The sequence below is a fragment of the Amborella trichopoda genome, chromosome 2 (genome assembly GCF_054954075.1).
Source record: "Amborella trichopoda isolate Santa Cruz 75 chromosome 2, AtrichopodaSantaCruz75HAP2 v2.0, whole genome shotgun sequence".
Lineage (NCBI taxonomy): Eukaryota > Viridiplantae > Streptophyta > Magnoliopsida > Amborellales > Amborellaceae > Amborella > Amborella trichopoda.
In genome coordinates this window covers 25,915,972-25,933,787 of record NC_142337.1, presented here as the reverse complement: position 1 = coordinate 25,933,787, position 17,816 = coordinate 25,915,972, and the positions used below count along the sequence as shown (strand labels likewise).

Below are 17,816 nucleotides of genomic sequence, written 5' to 3'. Positions count from 1 at the left end.
TATATATATATATATATATATATATATATATATATATATATATACATGCATATACATATATATATATATATATACATACATATATATACATATATTTCAGTACATATATATGTACATATATGTATATACATATATGTATACACATATCTATATACATATATGTATGTATAGATGTGTAGAAGTATATACACATGTATATACATTTATGTGTATATACACATATATGTACATACACATGTATGTATTGAGTCATATACAATTTCCTTAGGACTGGATATGTATGGATCAGCTTCAACTCCTCCCTTTCTGACGCAGTTCTCGCGCAGTTCCCTACGCTCATGGGATCTGGACCACTCTTCACAACAATACAATTTTGTCCCTAAGCTAACTAAAAAAAAACTAAAAAACTAAAACGTCGTCTAATATATGTAGAAAGTGTAGTTTTGTACGCAAGCCGAAAGCCCAAGTTATAAAAGTCTCAGTAGAGTAGGCAAGCTCGTACCTACTTCAGTCGCAAGCCTTTGGCACAAAGGGTGATTACTCTTCTAAAGGGTGGGCGACCACTTGTACTTCGTAGGATGACTACTTGTACTTCTTAGGTACGGGTGACCTTTAGTATTTCAGTAGAACAAACAAGCCCACTCAAAGCTTATAGGGTGAACTTCAAGCCCTAGGTGTAGTTGTTGAACAAACACAAGCCAACCTTCTATAATGAACTTGAACTGAAAGCGGCCGCTCATGTCTCACTCCGTGCTTATGCACTCCACTCGTTGGGTCTAGTTACGTTTATGAACCAAGGATGTAGTTGTTGAACCCCCACTTAGTTCCAAGAAAGCAGTTTTTTACTTCAGGAATAAGGGTTGTTGATGTATTTTGAGTTTTGTTTGGCCAAGCTAAGTCTTGTCAAAGCCCTCGTTGTTGAAGCAAAGAAAACGGCATGAAGAAAACTACACCAAGCAACGGAAGAACGCACTAGTGCGAAAGCCGTTTCACTGTAGCGCATAAGTTTTCTTGCTGGGCGCGTTAGCTGTGAAGAAAACTATAGTGTGCGCTAGCTGTGAAGAAGTAGTGCACTAGCGCTCAAGTATGCTTTTGAGCTAAAGACAAGCAAGAAAAAGGATGCGCGACGCCTTAGCACCCTTGCTTCTTGCACGAAAGCAGATGCGCTAGCGGCGCTTTAGCGCCCTTGCTTCTTGCTTGCGAATTGTAGTTTGCTGGGTGCTAGTGCCCTCCAGCAAGAAAACGGATGCGTTAACACCCTCCTTACTTCTTGCTTTCGAGCTGTAGTTTGCTGGCTTTGACAAGATTTGGCTTGCCCTCCTAGCTTTTACTTCGCAATAGCAAAAAGCCCAGCAATTAGACCTTGCTTGAATCGAGATTATGTTGGTGTTCAATGTACCCAATGCATTGGATGGATGCCCAGGCATTGAGAAAGAAGGACGCCTGAAGAGGCGAAAGGCCATGGGGAGATACCATCTGTGATCCATGGATCTCCGATCGGGAAACCGTATCCAAGCGCCGTGGCTAGTCTACGCTCTTTGGACTTTTAAAACTTAGCGAACTGAAACATCTGAGTAGTTAAAGGACGGGACATCAACCAAGACCCCGTTAGTAGCGTCGAGTGAGAGCGGATTGAGGCATTGAAGAAAAAGAAACACGAAGCCTACCATGAAGCTTCGCGCTAGCAAAGCAAAGCAATTCAATCTTCTTTCGTCCGCAAAGCGGAACAAAGCAAATGTGCGGAGTTGCTTAGCCTCGTTCCTCTTGCTTCGCTCAGTGCTTACGCACTTCGCTTCCTTTCCTATTAGGCTCGTTTTGTAGAACTGCACTCATTTAAATGTAACTCGTTCTCGATCGGCCTAACAAACTAGATTTCGTAGGCTCTTATTAAGCTCGCGTAACTCGTTTTCATTGGTTTCATTCGATTTGTTGTGGAATGGATGATGGAAAAACCATTGGCCCGAGAATTGTGAAAAGGTTGGAAGATCTGGCCAAAGAAGGTGAGAGCCTTGTAGATTCATTCCCATGGTTTGATCCTTCCAAGTAAAACACGGCATGTTCGAATTCTGATCGCTTTTATGCGAGAAAGGGGGACCACCCTCTAAGCTTAAGTCTTCCTCAATGACCGATAGTGTACAAGTACCATGAGGGAAAGGTGAAAAGAACCCTATTTAGGGAGTGCAATAGAGAACTTGAGATCTGATGCATACAATCAGTCGAAGGAGCAGAGCTTAGAGCCAAACGACGGGCAAACTCACTCTAACGACGTACCAATCGCATGATGGGTCAGCAAGGAAATGGGAACAGCAGCTTAAGCCATTAGGTGTAGGCGCTTTCCAGAGGTTGAATCTTCTAATTGTTCTTATTTGACCAAAAACCGATCGATTTAACCATGAGCAGGTTGAAGAGAGCTCTAATAGGCCTTGGAGGACCGAACCCACGTATATGGAAAAATACGGGGATGACCTGTGGCTAGGGGTGAAAGGCCAACCAAGATCGGATATAGCTGGTTTTCTACGAAATCTATTTCAGTAGAGCGTATGATGTCGATGGCCTGAGATAGAGCAGTCAATGGGCTAGGGTGGCCCCCAAAAAGCTTGACCAACTTCAGGGAAACTCTGAAGACAGGCCTAGATCATTTGTACCGACAGACTCTTTGGGTGCTAAGATCCAAAGGTGAGCGGGAAACAACCCAGATCGTATGCTAAGGTCCCTAAGTAATCACTTAGTGGAAAAGGAAGTGATCGAGCGATGACAATCAAGAGGTGGCCTTGGAAGAAGCCATCCTTTAAAGAAAGCGTAATAGCTCACTGGTCTAGCTCCATGGCACCAAAAATGTATCAGAGCTCATGTGATTCACCGAAGCGACAAGACCTTGAAAGCATTTTCAAGTGTCAGTAGCGGGACGTTCTATCAATCGAGGAAGGTTTTTGGTGACAACACCTGGAGATATCAGAAGTGAGAATGCTGACATGAGTAACGAGAAATTCTGTGAAAAACACTATCGCCTATCAGTTCAAGGCTTTCTGCATTCAGTCAAGCTATTCAGAGTGAATCAGTTCCTAAGGAAGCCCCGAAAGGGCTACCATCCAATGGGTATAAGAGAGTGATGAGGTTGCTTTGACTGTAACCATGCCTATCTGTTGGAGCGAATTGGATGATAGGGCAGAGGGCTGCCCCCTCTTCCCCTCGCTGTCCTTTCCCTAAGATGAACCTTTAGTCAAAAAAGCCTTCTTGACTCGAACATGCCTGGACCCCCAAGCTACTGACACTTCAAAAGGTGAAACTCTCGTTGTAGTTTGACGACCTAAGAACAAAGAAGTCAGCTGTTTAGGTAGTGGCATGGCAAGCAAGGAGCAAAGCCAGTGGTAGCAATGTCAAATCACTCATTGTTGAGGGTGAGTTTGCTTTTAGAAAAAGCGATTGTTGAAGAAACGAAGAAAACTACACCAAGCAACCAAGCAATGGGAGAGTGCACTAGCACATCTGTTTTCTTGCTACGCGCTAGCGTGAAAGCCGTTTCGCGGTAGTGCATACATTTTCTTGCTAGGAAAAAAACAAACCAACGAATGCAAGCAAGAAAACGGAATCACGGCACGTTAGCACCCTTGCTTCTTGTAAGAAAATAGATGCTCTAGCAGCGCTATGCATTAGCGCCCTTGCTTCCTGCTTTCGAACCTACGCTTGCTGGCTTTTTTCTCTTGTAAAGCACTCTCTCATTAGAGCGAGTGCTTTGATGTTACTTCACACTGGGTCATAGCTTTTGGGCAAAAGCCAAAAGGGCTCTTGACTACTTGGGCTTTGACAAGACTTAGCTAACCTAATGACTGAACTCACGCAGCAAAAAAGGCTCTTTACTATGTACTTAGTTTAGTTGGGCTTTGATGTTGCGCTAACGACTGAACTCGTTGGGGCTTTGCTCGTTGCATCAAAGCAGCACTCTATTGAGCAGTAGCAAAAATCCCTAAAGAGGGCTTTGACAGAACTTAGCTAACGAATGAACTCATAGGGGCTCGTTGGCTACAAACCAAATCACTTATGAGGGCTTTGCAAAAAGCAAAGCTCTTGTTTGAGAGTGCCCATCAAAGCACTCATAAGCGATTTACTTTTTGACAGCAAAACGCCCTGCCAATAGTTTGACCTTGCTACGTGGAGTAGATTGAACGAGCTAGGCAGACACTTAGAGTTATCTAAAGGCGAAGACGGGCAAAGACTCGGCCCAACGGGCGCTCTTTCCCATAGGTGAGCTCCGGTTCCGCGCACCTGCTGACATACCAAGGGGTAGTGACTGTTTATTAAAAACACAGGACTCTGCTAAGTGGTAACACGATGTATAGAGTCTGACACCTGCCCACTGTTGGAAGGTCGAAAGGAGAAGTCTTATACACTTTGAATGGAAGCCCCGATAAATGGCGGTAGTAACTCTAACTATCCTAAGGTAGCAAAATTCCTTGTCGCATAAGTAGCGACCTGCACGAATGGTGTAACGACTGCCCCGCTGTCTCCGACATGGACCCAGTGAAATTGAATTCTTCGTGAAGATGTGGAGTACCAACGGCTAGACGGTAAGACCCTGTGCACCTTGACTATAGCTTCATAGTGACAACCTTGATCGAATGTGTAGGATAGGTGGGAGGTGGTGACACAGATCTCCAAATCCTGAAAGACAACTCTTTTGAGTAAGGATACCTAACCGCCACACTAATCATTCGGGGGGGGGGGGGGGGGGGGGGGAGGGGGGGAACACTGTGAGGTGGGTAGTTTATCTGGGGCGGATGCCTCTTAAAAAGTAACGGAGGTGTGCGAAGGGAGGCTCAAGCTAAGATTATGCTCGTAAATGTAATGGCATAAGCCTGCCTGACTATGAGACCGACTGGTTGAACAGAGGTTAAAGCTGGCCATAGTGATCCGGGAGTCCCGTGTGGAAGGGCTCTCGCTCAACGGATCAAAGGTACGTCGGGAATAACAGGCTGATGACTCCCAAGAGCTCTTATCGACAGAGTCATTTGGCACCTTGATGTCGACTCATCACATCCTGGGGTTGAAGAAGGTCCCAAGCGTAGGGTTGTTCGCCGATTAAAGTGGTATGTGAGTTGGGTTTAGAACGTCGTGAGACAGTTCAGTTCCTATCTACCATTGTTGTTAAAGGGAGAACTGTGAGGAGCCAACCCTAGTTCGAGAGGACTGGGTTGGGCCAACCTATGGTGTACCGGTTGTTATGCTAATAACAGTGCCGGGTAGCTAAGTTGGTATGGAAGAACTGCTGCGCCGCATCTGAGCTGAGCTATAGACTCACTCTCAAAGCAACGGTAGGATTTTATGTTAGTTTAGTCACTCATTGTCTTAAACGTTGGAAATCCTTCTCTGTACAAGTTCTCGTATGAGGTTTTGTAACAGAAGTTCGATAGGCGAGAGGTGTAAGCACCGCGAGGTGTGAAGCGATCTCGCACTAAACGAAACTACTTTCTCTTTAGGGGGTGGGGGTTTTCGACGAAGAAGATACTAGGGGGAAGAGGAATCAATGAAATAGCGAAGGAGAAGGAAAGGCAAGTGATTGAATGAGGGGTGAGAATAGTGAAACAAAGAGAAGGAGAACAAGCAGGGTAGAGTAATTGGTCAACTCATTAGGCTCATGATCTGAGAATTACAGGTTCTAATCCTATCCCCGCCTAATCAAGGTGACACTCTACCGCTGAGTTATATCCCTTCCCCGCCCCCATTGAGAAATAGAATTGACTAATCCTAAGTCAAAGGGTCAAAAGTCGAGCCCGCAACCCATATGTACTCGATGAGGGTGGGGTATGCTGCTTGAGGAGACACGGGTGAAGTCGTCACAAGGTAGCCGTAGGGGAACCTATGGCTGGATTGAATCCCCTGCCTGACACGAAGAAACGAGAACTACTATCATACCGTTTGCAAAGTAATTCGAGTTTACTCCTTGCGGAATGTCGCTATATGCTTAACAAAAGCTAGGATAAGCTTCCATCGAGTATGAAAGCCCTCGCGTCTCTTCCATTAATGAGCTTAACACTCTCTATGGTGACTAAACAAACATCAAACGAAACCCACCGCCCATAGAGCTTAATGAAAGATGGTAGTACTTCGAAACCAATCAACACCAGAATGCAACTCGAAATATATTCCTCATACAAACACATCTATAAGATGTAGGAATTGTATGAAAATATTTTTTGGCTGCAACAAGGTGATAATAGTCTCAGGGAATATTATAGTGCTCTCTGGGGGGGGGGGGTTGTTGATATGAGGTGTAGGGCGCCGTCTAGTCAGCACATCTGTTTTGCGTACAGAGGGTCATAGGTTCGAATCCTGCCACCTTTATTGTGGATCATCCCGGGGTTACCAGTGGCTATATTATTTACCCATGCAACAGAGGCCAGACATCGATTGAGCTCAGTTGGGCCATCCATTGGGACAGGATCCTTGGTTTGACTGAGCTTGATTTGAGGTAAAACCTCGCTTCCCTTTGGTTCCTCCTGTCCCTCTTTCGAACCAGGATTTACTGTCTAATTCCTCAGGTTTCATTTACTTGCTTTCATCAGGCTTCCTACTTCACGATCATATCTCCCCTATCCTCAAGAAAGTACGGGTCCGGGTCCTCTGTGCCCTCTTTTGTGCTTTATTTCTTGCTTTTAGGTTCTGGTCCCCTTTGTGCTTGACGACCTCTCCTATCGATTTAGTCTGCTCTTTCAACTCGAAAGGTCTCGAATAGGAGGAAGTTGATGATTTTATTAGCCTTTCCCTCTTCCCATTCTTTCTAGGCACTCTTACGTCGACCTTTCTCTCGGGGGGATTTTTGGTTGGCGATCTCATCCGTACTCTTTCTCTCAGATGTATTGACACAACCCACACCCGCCTTACTCCATAGGGAACCGAACTTGACTCCTGTGAAACAAGCGGCCAGGAAGTTCAGACCCGAACTTGAGATAGAGATTAAGGCATAAGTTTAACAATTATTGGATGCCATTCCAAGTTTATCCGAACTGAGAAGCATCCAGATTGGTTAGCAAAGGTCGTGTCGACAAAGAAAAGGAATGGGTAGATTTGACTTTGTGTCGATTTACATGACCTCAACAAGGGGGCCTGTCCCAAGGATGACTTTCCCCTGCTCAATATTCTGATTCTCATTGATCGTACGGCAAGGTATGAGATGTTTTGTTTCATGGATGGATATAGTGCGCTTCGTTTCAGATTAAGATGGCTCTTGAAGACATAAATAAGGAAGACCTCGTTCATCACACCAACTAGCACGTACTGAAATAATGTAATGCTGTTTGGGCTAAAGAATGCTTGGACTCTCCACAATTGAGTTGAGGTATTTAATAACTCCTTGACTTTGTTGTTCACATTCAATCGCAGCTTGCCATTGTCCCTTCAGGTCAGGAACTCCTGCAATAGGTAGCTACCCTCATGGAACTAAATAACACTATTCTCATCTCTCTGCCTAGGTATATACTATTTGTATTCATGCTCCTTAAGTCGATTAAGACCTGTATATAAGTCAGATTAAGGAAGGGGAATCTCCCTGTAATATGAGTACTCTTAACGTTCAGTAAGGGTAAGTAAGACCCCTTAGTTAACATTCCATGGCTGAATAAGGAATTTTTTGAACTCTACCTCCCTAGTTTCGCAAAAGATGTTTTTGATTAATGAACTACAGGGTGAAAAATGACCTTTTTCCAACAAATCAGTTCATTGTGATAGACCTTTTGAGTTAATTCATACGGATGTTTGGGGACCTGCTCTTGTGTTATCTCATTCAAAGCTCCATCGAAGTACATGGTCCAGAAAGGATCAGATTCTCCATACTCAATGTCAGTGTAAAAGACTTCTTCATCCAAAAAATCCATCATGGGCAGCTCATAACATGGTAAAGGGTGACGTCCAAGGGCAATAGCTTGTCCCAACATTGATTTCAGGGTGACATAAGTGATATCAAACTTTGCCACCTAGCAATTCGGCCTAAAACAACTGGCTTTTCGAAGAGATACTTGAGCGAGTCCATGTACACGAGAAGCAGTACCGGATGAGACAATAGGTAGTGTCTGAGGCATATCGTATCCCAAACCAAAGTGAAACAAGTCTTCTCTAATGGTGAATATCTTAACTCGCAGTCGGTGAACTTTTTGCTCAAATAGTATATGGCCTGTTTTCTTCTGCTTGTGTCATCATGTTGACCGAGCACACATCTCATGGACGTCTCTGTGGTGGATAAGTAGAGCAGTAAGGGTCTTCCCGAAACTGGAGGATTCGTAAAATCTTTTTTTTTTTCGATCAAAAGCTAGTTGGCAATCCTCATTCAACTGCTTAGGGGAGTCCTTTTTAAGGAGTTTGAATATCGGCTCACAGATGGGCGTGAGTTGTGAGATGAAGCGAAGACAACCTGTGTGATAATAAACCCCTTCTTTTCCATTTGTAGAGGCAATAATCGCCTTTGCCTTTTTCGGGTCTATCTTGATCTGTCTTTGACTTAGGATTCATCCTAATAACTTGCCAGATGTAGCGCCGAAGATACACTTTTGAGGATTCAACCATAATTTGTACTTTCTAAGGCGGTCGAACACTTTTTGAAGGTTGTTTAGTAATGATCTTCTCTATTTCGTGATTTGGTGATCATGTCATCGACGTATACTTCCGCCTCTTGGTGCATTAGATCATGAAACACAGCTGTCATTGCCTGCTGATAAGTGGCACCAGCATTCATTAGCCCGAACGACATTACAGTATTTCAGTACGTGCCAGCTGGTATGATGAACGAGGTCTTCCTTATTTATGACTTCAAGAGACATATTGATTTGAAATGAAGCGCGCTGTATTCATCCATGAAACTAAAAATCTTATACCCTGCCTTATGATCAATGAGAATTAGAATATTGGGTAGGGGAAAATCATCCTTGGGACAGGCTGCCTTGTTGAGGTCATGGAAATCGACACAAAGACGAATCTGCCCAATCTTTTATGTAGAAATAATCAAGCAAGAAATTCCTCGCTCTAATAGCATGAATAATCGAGCAAACCAGAGGAAGAGAGAATCGAGAATCAGAGAAGGTGGTAATGGGATAAGGTGGTCATAGGAGAGGGGAACAGCTAATTGGAGAAGGGCATGGGTAATGAGATAGATAAGGCAGGTCTTTATAGGGGAGGAGGGTAGCGCTATAAATACAATATAGTTATAGTTCTTTCTCTTCTTTCTTTTGAGGTTTCTTCTTTCTTTTCAGTTTGACGCTAGTGGACCGACCATGTGATCATGATTCGCTTTATAGACAGGCTCCATTTGGTGTTTAGTCAATATCAATAGTCTTGTTTTCCTGACGATAGAGGAACGGCTTGAGTGGAGAAGAAGCACAGTCTTATCAGTAAGGTAAGGAAAGAGAGGTAATCGAGCTTCGATTGGTGCGTGACCTACGAGCGGCGGTGGTCGAATTTTTTAGATATTGATAATAGCTCTTGCGGTGGTAGGTCAGTGCTAGATTGGAAGGATGAAAGGGCAGAGCGTCTCAACAGCAAACAAGATTGGCAACTGCACTTAGAAAGCTCTGCCCGTTGAGGAACATGTCTCAGTCTCAGACATGGATTCACAAATATAGATTCTTGCGGTGGCGATGGTAGGTCAGTCTGTCCGGTAGAGGAATGGGTTGAGAGTCACGAGTTTGGAAGTTGGATATGCGATTGCGGTCGACACTGGCTTTGATGGAAATAGAAAGATTCTAGTTAGCGGTGGTAGAGGGAAGGAGGGAACAAGAGGGAAAATGGGTGGAATGGTGCGGAAGAGAGAGGAAGTCTTTGTGTACACAGCCTGTGTGCCTCCTTTCAGTGCAAGCCTTAGCAAAGAGCTCGATACTCTCTTCAGCATTCTGCTAGCATTCTCAAGGAGTATTGTCAAAGAAGAAAGAAGGTTTTCTATGATCGCAATCCTATTTGCGGGCCAACATTTGTAGTAAGGCATGTATAAGGTATTTAAGATCTATACCCTCCTCAGAATTCTTATTATATATCAGGAACCAAAGATGCCACATGTCTGTTGTTAGGTATTTGCTATATGTTTTCCCCACATCAGATGGCTTGAGCGTGCCCTGAATTAGGGGCATCTACTAGTGGAAGGACTCCTTCTAAGGGGAGTCGAGGAGGTTTTAAGGGTAGCCTTCGGGCGTACCCGAAAAGTTCAGTGATTTGATTCTGGCACCAGAACTCTTCAGTTTTTCCTCCCAAGAGGATACAGTCGTTCGTAATGTTATCTCAATCGAATGCCCAACTTGATGCGTCGACCTTTGGCCCCTATTGCAACGCTAGCATTCAGAGTCGTGTTATGAATATCAGCATGCATCGTTGGTATGCGGGCTCTCGAAAGCATCCCCAGCCGGAGAAGCATGATGACCTCGTCTGCTTCAAGACAACACTCAAAACAACAATTTTGAGCACTCAAAACATATTTGAGTACTCAAAACAACACTCAAAACATGTACTCAAAACATAGAGCACTCAAAATAGGACCTGCACAACACAGGTTTGAGTGCTCAAAACGTACACACCTATATGCTTGAGTCCAAGTCATACAGGTGCGCAAGTCATAGAGGAGAAGAATAGTTCGTAGTTTACGTTGCACAACATAGTCATAGAACACACACAACATAGTTTATGCTGTGCACACATAAACCTATATGAACATAGAACCTGGAACACCTGCACAACAAAACTATGACTCAAGGAGAAATGTGCTGCGAGAAACTTAAGAGGAAGATTGAGAGAGTTTGTTGTTAAGAGGAAGGGAAGAGGGAAATTTTAGAGAATGATAGAGAGATTTCATTGAAGGTGTATGTTCCATGGCTCTAAATTCATCATATAGAGAGTCAGAAGATAGAAATTTAAGAGGACGATAAAGAGAGTTTGTTGGAGAGGAGGAGAAAAAGAGCATGTTTTCTAGATAGATTCATTCTAAAGTTCTATTGTTCCATTTATATCTTTCTCTTTCTATCAAATATCTCTCTCTCTTTCTCTCAACACTCTACTTCTCAATCCATGCACCATTTTAGAAACTTTAGATTTCATTCTCTTATGCCCTCAAAGTAATGTCATGTTTTCTAAATAAGCTCATTCTAAAATTCTACCTTTCAATTTATCTCAACACCCTCCTTCTCTCTCCAAGTACCAATTCTTCCAAGAGCGAAAGAGGAAAAGAGAGGGAGGCCTAATTATTTTGTCAACTTCCAAAATTTTTGCACATCTCTTAATCACGTCCCATCTAAATTTAGTCTCCTTTAAAAATATATTCCATTACATTTGAGAAGGAAAGAGAGAGAGTGGGAGAGATAAATCTGGGGGGAGATTTAATGAATGAGAGATTTGATTTTGGATGAGAGAATTAAGGAAAGAAAAGAAGGAGAGAAATATGGTGTTGGGCTGTGGGAGAGAGAAATATTTCTTGGAAAGAGATTGAGTGAGAACGAAGAGAGAGAGAGAGGTATGATTGGGACGCGGGAGAGAGAATGAAGGGAGAGATCGGGAAATAAACAAAAAACACCAAATTCGAACAAAGTAAGAGGGAAATAACCTGATCCAAATTCAAACTAGAGAGAGAGAACGATGAGAGATACTTAAGAGGATGATTGAGAGAATTTGTTATATGGTGAGAGAGGAAAGAGAAATTTAAGAGGAAGATAGAGAAAGCTCGTTGGAGATGCATGTTCCAATGCACTCACTTCATCGCATAGAGAAAGACAAAAGAGAGAAACTTAAGAAGATGATAGAGAGAGATCATTGTATAGAAGGAGAGAACATAAAAGATTTAGAGGATGAAAGAGAAAGTTCGTTGGGGATGCTTTTTCCATTTCTCTAAATTCATCGTATAGAAATAGAGAAGAGTAAACTTTAAGAGGATAATAGAGTGAGTTCCTTGGAGAGGAAGAAAGAAAGAGCATGTTTCCTAGATAAGCTTATTCTAAAGTTCAATCATTTTATTTATATCTCTCTCTCTCTCTTTCTATCAACGCTCTCTCGCTTTTTCTCAACGCACTACTTATCAATCCACCCACTATTTTAGAAACTTTAGATTTCAGTCTCTCATATTCTCTAAGTAATATCATGTTTCCTAAATAGGCTCATTCTAAACTTCTATCTTTCCAATTGTCTCTCTCTTTCTCTCGCTTCTCTCCTTCTCCATCCACACAACAATTCTATCAAGAGAAAAAGAGGGAAAGAGAGGTAGGCATAATTATTTTGTCACCTTCCAAATTTTGTTGCACACCACCTATTTATTGTTTGAAGACATTTTGCAGCACCATGGTTCCCCCATTCGGAATAAAGAAAGAGAAGTTGGTCAATAAAGCCTAGCAAAACAATGGAAATTTCAACAGTCTCAGAATGGCCCCAGAACAAGTCAAGATCTCCATAAGGACTCCTAAAAGTCTTCTGCCAAGCTTTGTAGCACTCTGGTATGTCTAAGGCAGTGCAGACTGAGAAGCAGTTTCCGTAGAATCAGCCTCTAGCATCCTGAAACAGACCCCTATAACTGGAACCCTACTTTTGAATCATCAAACAACCGCGGGACCACCTCTATTGGATCCAGCATGGTTGAAAACCCTCAAGGGTTGAATTTCAGCTTAAATGAACACTCCAAGAAAAAGTTAAAGGCGAAAGATAGATATAATAGGAGCCTCACACTATTCCCGTGCGGCCACCCTCGCAATTAAATTCCATTACAGGGACAGTCATGAACAGTGACTTGTGACATTTATATCGCCCTCGTCCGAGATTGGATTGTGCTCAAACTAGTCGAAATGTGTTTGTCTCATCGAGACGAGTGTTTCGATATGTGTTACGCCCCATAACGATATCCCAGCGCGAATAAACGCTAGAGAGAAGTTGCCGATCTGTGACGAAAGTTGCAGGAAAATCAGCAGCGACACGCCTAGCTCGAGAGGTCGAATCACGGTGCTCATAAACCCGAACAACACGAAACTAGTTGCACCATGTGCATACGGCCCATGGCTATCACCGATCCAAACCTCGCGCATGATGAACTGTCTGATTTCACACATGAAGCTGATGAAGTCACTGCAAATTTCAGTGTCGAAAATCCATATTCCGGCCAAAACTCAAAAGTAGAGAAATCTTCGTCCGGGCACAAAATCAAGCTGCATTTGTTGCCGCGCAATCATCACAGAATGCTCAGTGTGATCCAGCAAAGAAACCATGGAAAAAAATCATGGAACAAGCACACTATCGATCTAAAGTTTGCAGGTTTCATCCAAAATTCAAGGCACATGATCGTGGCCTAAAAACACGATCCATAGCTTGAAGTTGATATCAAATCGATCGCCATGCCGAGTCTCATAAGAAAACAATCATCTTTCAATCAAATGGGCACCAAAGAAACTGCAGATCATCCATGAAAGATCACGTAAATTCTAGGGCAGCAGTAGGAACTGTTTTAAAATTCCACGACTTGTTAGAAAGGGGCAATTCTGTCATTATGCACCCTATTTTTCTATTTTATTTAATTCAGTTAAATCTTAATTTCCAGCAATTAGGTTTAATTATGATCATCCACCCATGTTTGGGCAAAGCTCTATATATACCACGTAGTATCATTGTATCCATACCCTTGCCCAAAGAGACTTTTGCTTAGTAAAATCTCTATTTCTTCTTATTGTTGGGTGACATTCTGAGAGAGAGTGAAGAAGGAGAAAGAAACTTTTGGATCGGTACCACTAGGCCCAAGGTAAATCTTTCTCTGTCTTCTCTTCCTTTCTTTCTTCCTCTCTCTTTTCTTCTTGTTCTTCTTCTTCGTTTGGGCTTTTCTCAGAGGCCATGCACGACAATAGCAGGGTTGTGCATGCCTGTTTCTTTCTTTCTTCTCATGTGGTTTCACAGGTCACCAATGCCGATGGCAACACCATGCGTGAGCTTCTTTCTCCTTCTTTTTATCAATCTCTATCTCTCGGCAAGGCTCGTAGATAGCGCTGCTCATTGTTGTCCGCATATGTGTCTTCGACGTCTCAACGAGGGGCACAAACGACGAAGCCTATTACCGCCCATAGGGGTCTTCCCTTATTGCATGCATATCATAGATGACGATGCCTATTGCAGCCCGTGAAGGGTCGCGACAACACCTATCACCATTCGCACGCCTCTATTTCGTGCGCTCATTGCCCATCACCGTCCTCAGGTTTCTCTTGCATCCCACGCCTATCGCCGTGTGCCTCCAAAAGAACTATCTCTGCGTGCATCATAAGTGGCTATCACCGTGTGCTTCACAAGAGGCTATCACCGCTGCGAAGGGGTGGCTGCCTTCTCGTGATGCTAATGGCGATGCTTAGAACAGCTATAGTTCACTGCTCACCCTCCAGCAGTGAGTAGTAGTGTCTAGCACCATCCAAGGGCCGTGACACTGCTACTCCACGGCTGTGAATGGCGATGCCTAAATGTCATGGGTACCCCGTCTCTTCGTCGTTTCACGTTCCTCCTTATTCTTTTCTCTTCTCACTTGACCGAGAGTAGACTCAGGCTGGCATTGCCATAGCGGTATCGCTGTCGAGTAATATTGTTGTCGTGCTGGTTCTAAGTACCATGCCCGTCTTGCTGCCACACCAGATTAGGACAGTTATATCGACCTTGGTTTCAATTAGTATTACCGTCGTGCTGGTCTTGAGTACCATGCCCGTCTTGCTACCACTCCGAGTCGGTCACTAGTCCAGCTGTCATGCTCATCTCATCCCCTTATCAAGTTCCCTTCTTTGCCTTTATTCGAACCTTCCACTTCATCACCCTCACTTATGAATGTGCATTGCCCTAAGAAAAGGGTGGGTTCTCCGACCCACTTGTCTTGCTAGTTAACCATGATAATGTTGTGTAGAAAACAAGGAGATTACAAGTCAAGGAAGGCGATTCCAAACCAGCTGAAGACGTCAAGAGGTTTTCCATCATGATCTAAATGGGAGCCCGCGCGAGTCAATTTGAGTAAGTCACGGACCCAGGTGAGGTTGATCCGCACCTAACGTTAAAATTCCACTCTCACTAGTTAGAAACCTGCCCTTATTATGTGAACGAGGTTCGTGAGAGATAGATCTCAGGTCTCGGGTCTTCTGAATCCGAGGCATGTGTCACCCGATCACCTACATCCGAGGAGGAGAGATCGAGGCACTTAACCAGCTTGACGACTCCACTGGGGACTTATTACCGCTTCGTTGGTTTGCTCTTGTTTGATCAGTATCATCGTTTACTTTCTGCACCACTTTCTATGGCACCTGGGTTATTCAACCGGTTCATCCAAGTTGGGGATTTTCTCATCCCCACACTCGTGACTATCCCAGGGAATCGAACTGCTCAAGCTTCCTTCCCTACACTCCTTCTGAGTCAGGACTCACAGTCTGGCACCCAGGTTCTCTCCTGGATTGGTGTGAGAAGGGACTTAAAGGTCCCTGACTCCCTGCTTCCTCTCGTTGGTGGACCCTCCATTAAGGGCCTTTGCATTGGTAGCACAACTGCTACCACACACAACTCGCCCCTGCTACTGGCAAGTCCCTTGCTAATCATATTGTTGTGGTATGCCAGAAGGCTGCCCTATCCTGTTTCGTGAAAGGCAAGCAAGTTGTCGTCGCCCCTAAGGGTCGCCGTAAGGTCACCCCCCATACTCCTTTACCACCTCGAACCTCTCTACCTAGAGGCTTGACACACGGTGGCAGAGACCATACGACCTCCACCTCCCGCACAAACCTAAAGGCTCGTGGTCCATCCAGTTGAGCCACACCTCGGGGCAATTTTCATGCTGCCTCAAGTTTGTGTCTACGGCTAGGTATTCTCGAGCCAAACCCTCCACGCGCTATGCATCTGCTTTCCACAACTCGAGGTAACGCCAATGTTGTGCCAGCTCGAAAACAAGAGGGTCGACCACTTCGTCCTCCCGCTCAGCACTCACAGCCTCACCCTGTGAGAGATAGGCTCGTACATAGTCCCTCACAGACACAAGCTCGTGGGTCTCGACCTCCTAAGGTCGAACTAGCTAACAAAGCCCGGGTTGACCCCCAAGTCACCCGGACGGCTAACCCTAAAGGTGCACATGCACCAGCATTGTAGGTTCCTCCCCGATCCTGACGAAGGCGTAGGCATGAACCAATTCCTTCTTTTGTCACTCTTTTTTCACCAGGCATGCACATTGAGACCTGGTACTCAAACATTTTCCCTAAGAGTACCATCTTGCATTAGCCGCCTAAGGTCAGGCATGCACTCGGACCCATCAAGGGAATTCCGGGCAATGGCCTGATGTCAGACAGAAGCCAGCAACTTCCAAGGTAGCAGCCCAGACTGCCCTCCGTCCTTGGCCCCCATTCTCTGCTCCAGCTAATGGACACAGCCCTAGCGTGCTGGAGAAAGATGGGACAATCCAAATCTTAGGTTCGGTTTTGGAGTGAAGTGCTTAACAGTCTCAGAATTAAGCAGAAGAGAGGCCTGTAGATCCTGAATAAAGAAGCCCTTGAGGGAGTAGAGGTTACCACCTTTGATGACATCCTACCGCATAATCCCTTTTTCCCTCTTCAGAACTCAAAACCTGAGCAAGTCCAGGAATATCGCTCGGTGATTATTGTCAAGAAGCCGTGCTCCCAAGAGCATCAAGAATTGGTCCTCACGCGATCGACATACAAGTTTCGAGTCCAATTTGGGCATGTTGAGCCCCTACAAACTGACTTGCCTCGTACGACTCACCAACCTCTACGGTTCAGTACTTCACCAAGTGCTGACCTTTCAGAAGAAACGATTAGTGTCATGGTGATTAATGAGCTGGATGATGCCCAATAAGAGTGGATGAACAAGTTCAAGGTGATGATGCAGTCCGTCCTTGAAAAGATGGACGCCTAGAAGCATCCAGGTCCCCTTGTCCTCACCATGAGACCAATTCCCTGTCTGATGAAGACAGTTCCTCTGCAAACTCCCCCACCTGTCTCCCAAGACAGCTCTGCTTCCCGCATGGTTTCGTAAGCTGATATAGATGCTATGGGGACCCACAGTCTCAAGAACAAGGTCCTGGGCATGCAAGAGGCGCCGCTTTACCAAAAGCCTTACCCCTAATACATCGACCAGGTGTCGTTTCCCCCGAACTACCAAAAAGGGAAGCTTACCCAGTTCAATGACACTATATTCCCTCACCAGCATAGTTCTAATTTCTAAGCATCTTGTCAAGAGACGACGACTGACGGGCGACTCCTCCTTTGTTACTTTATCAAGACTCTCGAAGGGCCATCCTTCCAGTGGTATGCTCGGCAGCCTCCAAACTCGGTACCCACATGGAAAGAAATGGAGCAATTGTTTTACCAATGCTTCTATGAAGTCCAAAGAAATGTGGAAACCATCGAGATCCTAACTTTGACTCAAGAATTTGGTGCGCCAGTTGACAAGTTTATCGCCTGATGGAGAGAGTTGGCAACCTTTCATGCCACTCCCATGAGTGAAAATAAAGCAGTTCAAACCTGTATACCAAATATGCTACCGGAGATCGCCCTTCATGTCGAGGCTTCCAATCCACCCTCCATCGCAGAGCTCATCTCTAAAGCAGTTTGTATAGAAGGTCTGTTCAAGCACCATGGTGGATCTCATTAGCAACCCACTGGCTCGAATTCCCACTACAATAGTTTGAGCAACCAGCAAAAAGTGGTTATTAGTGCCGCTGTCGCCGTGACTGACACTAACAAAGCGGCCCCTCAAACTTTGGACCTCTCCAAGGCACAGACGTCTCAGACCGAGGCCAAGCAGCAGTCCTACAACAGGGTCCCACCCCCTATAAATATAAATCAAAGTGACTACTGGAT

General features: G+C 44.5%; 1 pseudogene; it reads left to right on the top strand.

Moving 5' to 3' along the window:
• The first annotated feature begins 1,529 nt into the window (after window positions 1-1,529).
• Window positions 1,530-5,437, top strand: LOC148783177 (25S ribosomal RNA; annotated as a pseudogene).
• The last annotated feature ends 12,379 nt before the right edge of the window (window positions 5,438-17,816 follow it).